Source organism: Talpa occidentalis, unplaced genomic scaffold, assembly GCF_014898055.3.
Source record: "Talpa occidentalis isolate TD23 unplaced genomic scaffold, MPIMG_talOcc4v2.1 talOcc4.8, whole genome shotgun sequence".
Taxonomy (NCBI): domain Eukaryota; kingdom Metazoa; phylum Chordata; class Mammalia; order Eulipotyphla; family Talpidae; genus Talpa; species Talpa occidentalis.
Genome location: NW_023605194.1, coordinates 54,565,821 through 54,578,128, shown reverse-complemented (window position 1 = coordinate 54,578,128; position 12,308 = coordinate 54,565,821). Strand labels below are relative to the sequence as shown.

At 35.1% G+C, this 12,308-nt stretch overlaps 1 long non-coding RNA gene across 1 annotated transcript in view; it reads right to left on the bottom strand.

The window, feature by feature from the left end:
- Nucleotides 1–12,308, bottom strand: part of LOC129144952 (uncharacterized) — a 54,782-nt gene that overhangs the window by 20,196 nt on the left and 22,278 nt on the right. The window lies entirely within an intron of this gene.

The following is a 12,308-nucleotide window of genomic DNA, read 5'->3' as shown; positions in this document are numbered from 1 at the left end:
CAAATCTTATCTCAACTCTGAACTTGGTGACATTTGTATATTATTTAATCTCTCTGTGTCTCAGTTTTCTCATATGTAGACTAGCAATAAAATTATAATTCATAATATAGTCACAAGAATTAGGAGTGTTGAGGGGCCTCCCTGGTGGTGCAGCAGTTGAGTGCTGGGCTGCGAAGCTGCCCACAGCCTCTACAGTGCTGGTTCAATCCCCGACCACAGGAGAGGGTCCAACATGGTGCGCAGACCTTTCCTACCGTGCCCACTACTCCCCTCAGCAGTGTACTTCATCAGTCTGCCTGCTCTGCTCCCCGCTCTGGCTCTGGTGAATTCTCTCACCCTCCTGTGCTTCTGACTGTACCCAGTGCTTGTATAAATAAATAAATAAATCTTAAAAAAAAAAAAACAAAGAAAGAAAATCAAAGTAACAAAATGAGGTACTTTTGACAGTCATTTGTGAGCCAAGGTAGTTTAAATGTACTTTAAATTACTTGATTCTCTTTTCTCATAAAACATGTCAATAAACTACTATTTGCACTCTTTCTCTTTTGTCTGGCACTCTAGAGCCCTCTGGAGGATATATAAATAAATACCTCAGGACAAAAGAAAATTATAATAATAATAAGCACTTCCTATGTGCTCTGGTAGATTACATGCTTACATTTTGCCACAAAGCAACATCTTCAACAGCAATTATTTTTTTTAACTTTTCATTTTAAAATAATTTTACACTTAAAAAATTGTAAAACCAGTACAGGAAGTTTCTGCATACTCTGAATCCAGATTCTTCAATATGTTTAACATAGTTTAAATTTTTAAAAAAGTTAAGGTCATCAAAACCAATGTAAAAGTCTGTTATGAAGAGAGAGATTCAGTTTATATAACCACAGTACTAACCAAAATCAAGAAATTAATATCTATACAACAGTATTATCTGATCTATAGAACTTACGCAAATTTTGTCACTTTTCCTACAGTGCTTTTCCACATCCAGGATCCAACCAGAGTCATGCTTTGCACAAAGATATCATGTCCCCTTATTCTCCCTTGCCCTAGAATAGTTATCAGATCTTTTGTCCTTCTTAACATTGACAAATTTGAGGACTTCTGGCTATTTTGTAGAATATCTCTCAATTTCGGTTTGTCTGGTATTTCTTTATGATTAAAGTCAGGTTACTGGTTTTAGCAAAAATACCACAGAAATGATGTGGACCTATCAGAAGGCTCATCATGCTGACTTGTCTCTTGGTCAAAGATGCTAACATAGGTGGTATTTATTAGGCTTCTTCATTATAATGAATATTTAATTGAATTTTAATAAATGTCTGATGGGTATACTTTGGGAATATGCAAATATCTTATTTCTGACCAAATTTTCATGTGCTACATATAATGTCATTAATGATTTTTCTAAGAAACTGTATTACTGTGGTCTTTGCTATTTTTCTATTAGTAGTATGCTTCTACATTCTACTATACAGCAAAGATTTCCTTTCACCCCACTTATTTGTTTATTCAATTATTTAATAATACTAATATGAACTCATAAATTATTTGTTCTAGAGATTACAAAGCATTGTCACATCAAGGGCCCCTCATTGTGACTTCCATGTTCTTTTGACTTGTCTTCATCATTTTTCATCGTTTTTTATTTTTTAAGAGCTTGATGTATGAGATTAATCTTACATTTTCTAAGCCACAGCCCTAATCAGGCATTCTCCAAACAATCTTAGGTTCATTTAGTGGAAAATGGAATATAAAAGTCAAGTTATAGAACCTATGTGTACTTATTAGTAGTGAGGTTTCATTACTTCTAGGCTTCTAAGGGCTAGTAAAAAATTGTGTATATTCTTTAGAGTACTTACTTACATATTTCTCTATCCATCTATCTACACACACACACACACACACACACACACACACACACACACACACAAACAATCATGACTTCATATTGACACCAGTAATTCAATCCAGCTCCAGAGGATTCATCTTAACTTTTCCCTGATGCTTTTTTTCTCATTTTATAGATGAAGACACTGAGACGTTGGGAGATTCTCCAATGTCACGAAGATAATAATTCAAACAAACCCAAGATTTTGACTTCAAAACCCAAATCATGACCACTAGATTACTGCAACTCTAAGACCAGAAGCTGCTCCTGGGAACATTGTCTCTAAATAATTTTGCAGATTTCAATAAATGATTTTAAGAACCCATCTCCAAATTAGCCAGAAAGATGCCCAGTAGAAAAGAGAGTGGTGATTCCAAGCCTGGTTTCCAATTACAGAAGAGAAACAAGTTTGTTCACCTCCAACACCCTATAATCTGTTGGTTCTTTAAAATAAATGTAATAGTCACTCTGCAACTGTACTAAAAACACAAGACATAAAAGCTATACTAATGTTTTTCTTGACTTCAAACAATAACAAAAGTTTAGAAATAGTCTCTTAGAGGAGAAACTTGAGTTCATTATGATCCAGGCCTTTCTTCTCATTTCAATATTTCTGAAACCTTTTCCAGCAGCTAAGAATAGTAAAAAGTCACCAACAATATCCACATTCATGTGACTCTCAAGAGCTAAATTTAGTAAATTGTATCACTTCCATTTTTTGTCTTAATCTTTATTCTTGAAATCATTTGAAAGTTTATAAGTTAATAAATAATAGCCACTTAAATATTCCAGAAAGATGGCTGAACACTTCAAAACGTGTTTTGCCAACTAAAGATCATAACTTTGATAGAAAAAACATTTAAAATCATACTAATTTATTCTAAATGTATGTGCATAAAGTTTAGTACTCATGTCATAAATCATAGATTACATAGGTCTAGTTAATACTTAATGTAATTGAGAGAACAATCCTAAATTAATTCTCGATAAGAATAACTTATATGAGCAGAAATAATGTCTCAATTTACTCTTGTCTATCTACATTATTATTCAGTCTGAAATGATTGTTTCACTTGAGAGAAAAAACATTCTTTGGCTTTGAAAAGTTGGTAGGTATTAATAAATCATGATTATTCCCTATTCAATATGTCTAACATATAGTTTAAATAAAAAAATTAGATCATCAACACTAAGACCAGCAATATGAAAGTCTGTTATGAAGAGAGAAATTCCTAACTCAGATCAAAACTAATACCTTATAAATTCTTCATAAAGAAATGTGAAGTCAGAACCTTTCCACTTTGGAGCAAAGAGGTATAATTATACTTATTAAGAGCTAGAATTACAGTTATTTTGTCAAAAATAGTTAAAATTGACAAGGAAAATGAGACATTTCCTCAACAATTTAAATTTTCTTACATTCAGATGTACAAATTTTTATGAAACATAACAAAAACTCCCCCCATCAAAAAGTAAACTTGCATTTATTATATAATTAATAGATTCCAACATTTGCTGGAGCACAAAATAGGATCACAGGAGACACAATGTACATGGTAATTCTAATCTATATCCCACTGACTGAGCTAAGCTCATTATTTTGCTCGCCTTTAATTTAATAATAAATTAAAGAACTCCATACATAATTACCCAGTTCAAGTGGGAGCAGGCCTTCTTAATACAGCTTTGCAGAGAAGAAACCAGAAAGATGGACTGGTCCACTGAAAGCTTCCTTTCTCTCTACAGTTATGGACATTGTCCATTGTTCCTGCTAAAACAAACTCTCCAGAAGTGTGGTTCAAAATACAACATCGAGGGCCTCCCTGGTGGCACAGGCAGTTGAGCACCGCTCTGTAAAGCTGTGCAGCCTCTGCAGCACAGGTTCGATCCCAGCAGGCCGGCGAGAATCCCACATGGCGTGGTGGAACTCTCCTGTCTCACCCGCTGCTCCCCTCAGCAGTGTATTTTGTCAGTCTGCTTGTTCTGCTCCCTGTTCTGTCTCTGGTGAATCCTCTCACCCTCCCATGCCTCTGGCCTGTACCCCAGTGCTTGTATAAATAAATAAATCTTAAAAAAAAAACATCAAAATCAAGTTCTAAACCATGGAGACCCAGAAGCTGGAAGTCACAACCTATTTACTGTCTTATCATTTTAATCACTGAGATTTTTTACATATTTATAATTCTGAAGTAACTAAGCACACATTGAGCTCATGTCTTAGGTGAGTGAAAGGAAGAATTGAAAAGAGGCAGCTGTCTTCCAGAATTACTAACGTTCCATGCCAACAGAGGATTTATCAATATCAATGAGAACAGTTTGTTTAGTTGCCACACATACAGCCCTTTCCCCACAATATTACACTTAGTGGGGCCTCCCCAGTGGAGCAGTGGGTTGAGTGCTGTGCTGTGAAGTTGTCCACAGCCTCCGTGGTGCTGGTTCGATTCCCAGCCAGTCAGGGAGAAACCCACATGGCACAGCAGACCTCTCCTGTTTTGCCCACTGTTCTCAGCAGTGCCTTCGGTCTGTCTGCCTGTTCTGCTCCCCGCTCTGTCTCTTGTGAATTCTCTCACCCTCCCACGACTCTGGCCTGTACCCCAGCTCTTGTGTAAATAAAAATAAATCTCTTAAAAAAATTAGTGAACAGTTGGATAAGAAGGGATTCCAGCATCACTTAAATATTTAGCTCAGAACTAGCCCTCACCTTACTGCAAGGGAAGAACTAGGGTGGAAGGTTAGTTCTTAGTCCTCTCAGTATTTATCTGACTGGCAAAATTAGACTCTCCCTTGATGCTAAAGGCTGTATCAATACCAGCTTATCTCTTTTGGGGCAAGTAGCAGAAATACAGAGGCTTGGGTTTATTTCTCACATCCTCCTTCCCCCCAACCAAGAACTGATTAAACTACTTGAATGACTCCATAGAACAGCATGGAAAAAAGTTCTGCTCTCTCACAGGACAGGATAACTTCTAAGATGGTGTCCTTGATGGGAAAAGTGCACAATGATACACACCAAAAAAATGGAAGTTGCTTTAGCTTTAGTTTATATCCAAGTCACTAAGATCATAGGACTAAGATTATGGTTCTATCATTCACTATTCTTACAAGGCAATGTTTTACAGAGTTTTGAAAACAATTGCAACATTTAAAAACAACTATTTTAAAACAACTGAAAATATTATTGCATTTTGTTACTTTGAATCCTTCTTAGCTGATGTGAGACATGTTTATTTTTCAATTACCAATCATTTCTTCTCAATTAGTAAATTGTGTCAAACATGACCAAAGGTAGAATGTTTATGCATCATTCAGTAATTTCAAGTGACCATACCCACAAAAAGGCCAAAGTTAAGGCATATAAAAGTTAATGGCACATATTCTAATCATGGGAGAAGGCCTAGAAATTGTATGTATCATCATGCTCACCCCTATATGTATTTCATCCCTGGTATGTCTCATATTTCTTCCCTATGCCTTCTTTATTTTTCCCTATTTTAGGTAGTACCCAACTGGGCCTCCCTGATGGTGCAGGGGTTAAACACAACACTATCAAGCTATCGTCAGCCACTGCAGCATGAGTTCAATCCCCCGCCTTGCCAGGGAGCAACCCAAAAGGGGCAGCAGACCTCTCCTGCTTCGCCCACTGCTCCCCTCAGCAGTGTATTTCAGTAGATTCTCCTGTTCTGCTCCCCAATCTCTCTGGTGAATCCTCTCACCTCCCACACCCCAACTTACACCCCAGTTCTTATATGCATAAATAAAATCTTTAAAAAAAAAAAAGAAAGACTATACCCAAAATTCAGATCTGGAAACTATTTCCTTCCCATTTTATGTATCTCCAATTTGCAAACCAAGTCCAAGTAGGAAAAATGTATTCTATATAAGTTTTGTCTAAAATCTTAAACAACAATGCAATAGCTTTCATGTAGGATTATAGCTTATTTACCAAGGACTTGATTCCAAGGTAAAATAAATGGTGAGTTTTACCTAGATCCATTTATAAACGTTAAATGTTCAGAATAAAGGTTGTCTTATGATAAATAAGGTTAAAATTACAGGTGACCTCTGTATTGTATGAACAGTCTGTATGAACAGTCATATTTTAATAGAGATGAGGAAATGCTTGAGCTGGAATTGTCAGCATGAGGACACTGACCAAAGCAGTAAGCCCAAGTCTCAGAAGCTACTGATGCCCAGAGGAGTAAAGGAGGAGCAGGATCATAAGCCTGTAAGGCATGGCGGGGGCAGGGGGGGGTTGTTTACAAGAAGTGAACTTGAAAGATATGACTATGAATCTCAGTCAAAATAATGAGACAACCCTGGATAAAGAGGTGAAGCTACAGAAGCAGAAGTGCTTAAAAGAGGAGAATCACCCTCAAAGCAGAAATGAACCTTTGTCATTTTCATGTGAAGTCACCCAAGAGTTGAAGGGATCAGTTAGAGAGGCACCAGGAAAACCAAGAGTCTTGGGGGAATATTTGAGGAAGTAGCTTTCAGCCACATGAAAACGACAGAGATCATTTCTTGTCAACTTGATTATTTTGCTCCATTAGAAAGATTCATAAATTATCTGTGCTTTGAAATTTGTTTCCTTTTAAGTATAATTGCTAAATCTATGTACTTGCCCTGAGAGATGGTTCCAGTTTCTCTCCATACCTCTTCCTGTTGCTACACTGGGAGTCATGACTGGTTTTGAAGTTAAAGCCTGACATATGGGGAAATGCCCTGATCTTTGGGGAGTTGACTGAAAGAAACCAAGTACTTGTGCTTTTCCAGTTTCACACCAACACATTATTATATTTGATGACATTATAATATTTCCTTATAATTTGAATGCATTTTCCTTTGTAATTTACTTATAAAATTCACAATTATAAGAACTTCAGTTGAGGGCCTCCCCTGGTGGCGCAGCGGTTGAGCGCTGGGCTGTGAAGCTGCCCACAGCCTCTGCAGCACTGGTTCAATCCCCAGCCACTGGCGAGGGTCTCACATGGTGCGCAGACCTCTCCTGCCGCATATTTCATCAATCTGCCAGTTCTGTTCCCCACTCTGGCTCTGGTGAATTCTCTCACCCTCCCGTACTTCTGACTGTACCCACTGCTTGTATAAATAAATAAATTAATTTAAAAAAAGGAACTTCAGTTGACATATGTCAGCAGAAATTTTCATTTATAAAGGATGTAAGAGTTACTTATTTGCTTCTGAACTAGTATTCATATAAATTTTAATACATTTTTAAAGAAAGGACCAATAACTATTACTATTGGAAGATTTACGAAAAAAATAGTGTATCTTATCATCAATCTATTCAGTTTTAGTCTCCCTTTAAACTGCATTCCAAAATAACATCAACTGTAAATATGTCTATCCTTTAAAACTTGCAACTTAAAAAGACATATTAATTTTAGTGGAGCCAAATGTCACTATACTCTGGTTTAAGTTTTAGAAATCTTAGATTCTTTTTCTCAGTAGGTTAAAAAGAAATCAAACAGAATATTTTTCCCCACCTGAAAATGAGATATCAAGTTTCATACTGGGTTCTCGGAATCATTTTCGTAGATATTTCCCCCCAGAAAAATAAAATAAATAAGTGCTTACAATGAATTATAAAGCATATGGGTTCTTAAAATATACCTAATGCAAAAGTTGAAAAAAAATTCTACTCAAAACCAAAAGTTAGTTTTATGAACAACACTTTCTAGAAATGACTATTTTTCAAAAGAAAATAGACTTCTAACCAAACTCTGTGCTATCAAGCCAAGTGTTATTGCCTTGATCTCAGGGATGTTTCAAAGAAATATTCATCAAAAAAAGAACAAAGGCAAAGATAAAATAGAATAGATAATCTGAAACAAAGCTAATAAAAGGAGGAAAATTGATATCGTAAGTCAGACCAAAGAGAAGCAAATAATTGGGAATTGACAATTTAGGTATAAAACACTGGAAAAGGGCAGTGAGTTCATATATTTTCTGACATGGTACTGAGGGCAAAATTCAGAACAGAAGAAGGTAGTATTTTAATCAATCACTTGAAGAAGAGCTTATAAATGAGATAGAAAAATCAAAAGGAACCAAAAAAAGGATTAATAAAATTTATGCAAAACTGACTCTCAAGATGCACTCAAATCTCTACAAATTCCCTTCAATTTTGAAGAGATTTTTAAGTAAATAATTTTCCCAGGACTGTATTTTTAATTACATGTTTCCAATAACAAACACACAGAATAATATCTACACATAATAGGTGCTAAATAAACATTTAATCAAAGAATGGATTTAGAAGAGTATTAGGTTGTTCATGTGTATCCACTCAAATAAAAACTTTAAGACATTTTCCTAACTCTGTTCAACTGATTCTTCAAGAATCTGAATGGGTGTGAATTTGAGATTATAGAAATGGATGCAGAGGTAGAAATAGAGATAACTATAAACATGTTGCTCCAAAAAGTGTTTGCTATGAGACTCAACTGTTTTGAATTTCACAATGTCTTTGAAAAACTATATAGATAATCTCTAGGTCACATAAGCATCATAGTATTTTTACTAGTTTATATTTTTTTTCTTTTGTGTTTTTAAGAATATGTTATAAAAGGCTAAAACTCTCAAACTGTGATTTTCCTTTAAGTTAGTTATTCCCACTCAGTAGAGAAGTAAACAGAATAGAAGAAGGTAGTATTTTAATCAATTGACTGGGGGAGTAGGTATTATTTTCGGTTCAAGTTTCGCTATTGACTTTCTGTACAGTTCCAGATGACTCAATTAACCTCTCCCTCTCCCTTACTTCCTTATCATCAAAACAAAGATTAAAGCTATCCTGATTTGAAGTTATTTTGATGAAAATTATGGTAAAACACTTTTAAAGATAAAGGTTAAATGTATTATAATAGTTCTGCAATTTACAATTCCACCCTAATTTAATCAGGTCTAGCTTATCATATGAAAAATTAAACATGAATTCCAAAAGACATTTAATGTTTCAAATTAGGGGGTTTGAGGGACACAAATGTTTATGAACAACTGCCTTATTTTTTCACATGATGATAAAACATAGGAGCACCAATTACATGTATATGAAACTATTGGAAATATTTCAGTAATTAGCAAATACTTCTGGTTTGTAATATCACATCTATAGAATAAAGGTAACACAGAATTAAATTATATATATATGTTATATTATATATGTTATATATGTTATATATGTTTTATATGTGTGTGTTATATATGTTATATTATATATGTTATATGTGTTATATATGTGTTATATATGTAATATTATATATATATGACAAAAACAGTTGTTCCCCAGACCTTGACTGTATACTTGGCTTTTTATTTGACCCAACACACGAAAAGAAATAAAACTCAATCTTGTTACTAACTCCTGGGATCATTACAGCTAATACTTTTAGGTAGTTCACCTCTAATCTATCAGACAATAAAGGCTCACTAAACTTACCCAAAAAGAGAACCCAATATGGCTTGTCTGGGTGTAAAAGGAGAAAAAATGGAGAAAGTTTGGTTCATGGACAATGTAAAAAGATTGAAAATGATCAAATCTGTGTCAATAGGATTATCTTTTGGCCCAGCCCACAGTCACTTGTAAGGGAGTCCTGGAAAACTGAGGTGACAAAAAGGAATGTGTCAACAAGCTGTATCTTCAAAGTCTCTTCAAAGTGTAAAGAGGATTTCAAATGGAAAAACAGGTTAAAAAAAGAGATACAGGTCCTCCCTGGTGGCACAAGGGGTTAAGCACAGCACTGTGAAGCTATCCGCAGCCTCTGCAGCAACATGTTCAATCCCCAGCTAGCTAGGGAGCAGCAGACCTCTCCTGTCTCACTTGCTACTCCCCTCAGCAGTGTATTTCAGTGGATCTGCCTATTCTGCTCCCCACTCTATCTCTGGTGAATCCTCTCATCCCCACCTCTGGTCTGTACCCCAGTTCTTGTATGCATAAATAAATAAACCTTTAAAAAAAGAAAAAGAAAGAAAGAAAAGAAATGCAACACAGTGCCTATTGAAGTTGGGCCAAAAAAATGGTTCGGTCAATTTCATAAATAGCAAATGCTCATAACTGTCTAACCTAGGAGCAAACACGGTGAAGAAAGAAGCACAATGGTAACAACTTCCCCAGTGGAGTGAACACAGTAACCAGAGAATGAATGGATTACATCTTAAATGACAGGGGAAAAGACAAAAAATATAAACTGGAAAAAAATTAGCAGTCAGTGGCATCAATGCCAGAAGGGGTGGATTGGTACACTTCAATAGTGGAAGCCATGTCACAACCAAAATTAACACACTAAAAATATTTTTAAAAAATTAGTAGTCACAGTTTATTAGAAACACACTTAAGACATCTGAGTTACCCTCTCTGGTTGTAAGGAAAAATTCAAACTGGATATTTCCAGCTATTTTTGCTTGTGACAGATGAACCAGGGTGGTACAATTTTTATTATTATTATTATTATTATTGTGACCCTACTGCATGGAATAGCCAGGGGACAAAAGAAAAACTGGCATTGAATTTTGTGGAAATAAGATGACAAGAAAAGGAGACAGAAGAAATAAGAGGACAAATCTCTTTGAGGTTTTGACCAGTTATTGATTTACTTATCAAGTGGTATATAAAATCACACGGTAGTGCTGAAAGCTCATGACTTAAAAACGTAGGTTTTACAGTAATCACTAAATAAATCTAGGAGACCATTTTTTTTTCTGTAAAGTATTTGCTTTGACTGCTGAATTCATAATTGAAATGAACTTATCCGGTTGCGAGTTCTTCTCATTTAGTTATACCTTCTATTTCTCCGAACTAATTATCATGACTCATAAAGTCCAACTTTTATCATGCCTGATGATTTAACATGCTTTATGATTAATTGTTCTACTTATGTACTTGCCTCATCTCTTGAGAAGGAACGATTTAGTATAAGTGACAGAGCCTTTTCTTGTGTGGCTCTTTTTAATATCTGTGCCTGACTGACTCTTGCACTTCTTATCATTTCCACTACAGTAATCAAATATCTGTGGAAATCTGGTTTCTTTTATGAATTTAACAGGGACAGAGTTTGGAAAATAAATCAGTTTGACAAATGCATCTTTATTGGATTTTATAACCATATCCATAACTCTTCAGGAGACACTCTTCAGGAGATAGGAGAAATAAGCAGAGCATAAATATTCCATTAAAATTCAAAATGCTGTATACTGGGTGAATATAAAACATCTAACAGATTGTATAAGTTGTGGAGAAGAGTGATAGAAATGAAAAAGCTGAGAAAAGTCCTTGGCGCCTGTTAATAACAATAAAACAATTCAGCAAAGAGGACAGCAGAGTGTGGATATACATGCTTAGAAAGAAATTCTCTTTTAAAATGCCAAGTTTAAATTAAATGAAACAAGTAAATGTCTTCTTATATCCTCAGACTCTAAACTGATGATATTCAAAGAACTGATAGAAAGTATACAGGGGTCAGCATAGCTAAGTGTATAAAACACTTCAGGAACAAATGAGAAACAATGAAACTAAACCTTAGAACTCTCTACAAGGATAGCCAAGGTCCCAAACTGAGGGAAAACACCAATGGCACTCTCACCCTGAAATCAAAAATGGCAATATGGTTTTCCAAGTGGAGAGAAAATGTGTGGATTTAGTCAGATTTGCCCTATCATTGATGTAAAGGAAATAAGGGGAAAATGTCCTTTTATGTTGATAGAATGAGTTTGGTTGCTGAATTTCTAAGGACTAATGCAAAGGTTTCACATGGACTGAATTTCCTTGCTTTCTAACATTTCTCTCACAGTCCATCTCTTTGACTTATATTTTACATAACCACTCTATATTTTCTTATGCTTTTATGAGACTGTACTGTCAACTTAGACTACGCTGTTAGACAACCTGAAGAATTTCTAACCAGAATCTTAAAAACACTTCTGCCTTATCAAATTTATTTTCTCCTAGAAAAACTTAGTTTTGCATTGTATAGCTCTGAATTATTTTTCCAATTTCACCCTTTCTGATGAACACAACAGATAAATCTGAGGAGTTAAATGTATATCTATTATAAAATTAACAGTTTTTTTTTCTTTTAAATCACATTCAATCAATAATTCCACCATATTTTAAAAGAATAGTAATACAAGTAACCTGTAAAATAATTTCTTTTGGGTTTTAATTTTCTATGCCCACCCAGCAATTGATGGAGAAATAAATATATAACATAGCAAGAGGGAAATCAACCTACATTTGCAAACCATTGAGTGTTAAGTTAGGCGCTAGTAACTTGTGGAAAAGAAGTAGAATGTTGTATGTCTCCATCTCTGAATGCTCTCACTTCGAAGAAGCTAATGTGCCTTCCAGAAGAAGGACTTCAAATGGTAGTTATCATCCCAGCCCAAACCATAATCAGTTTTGTCT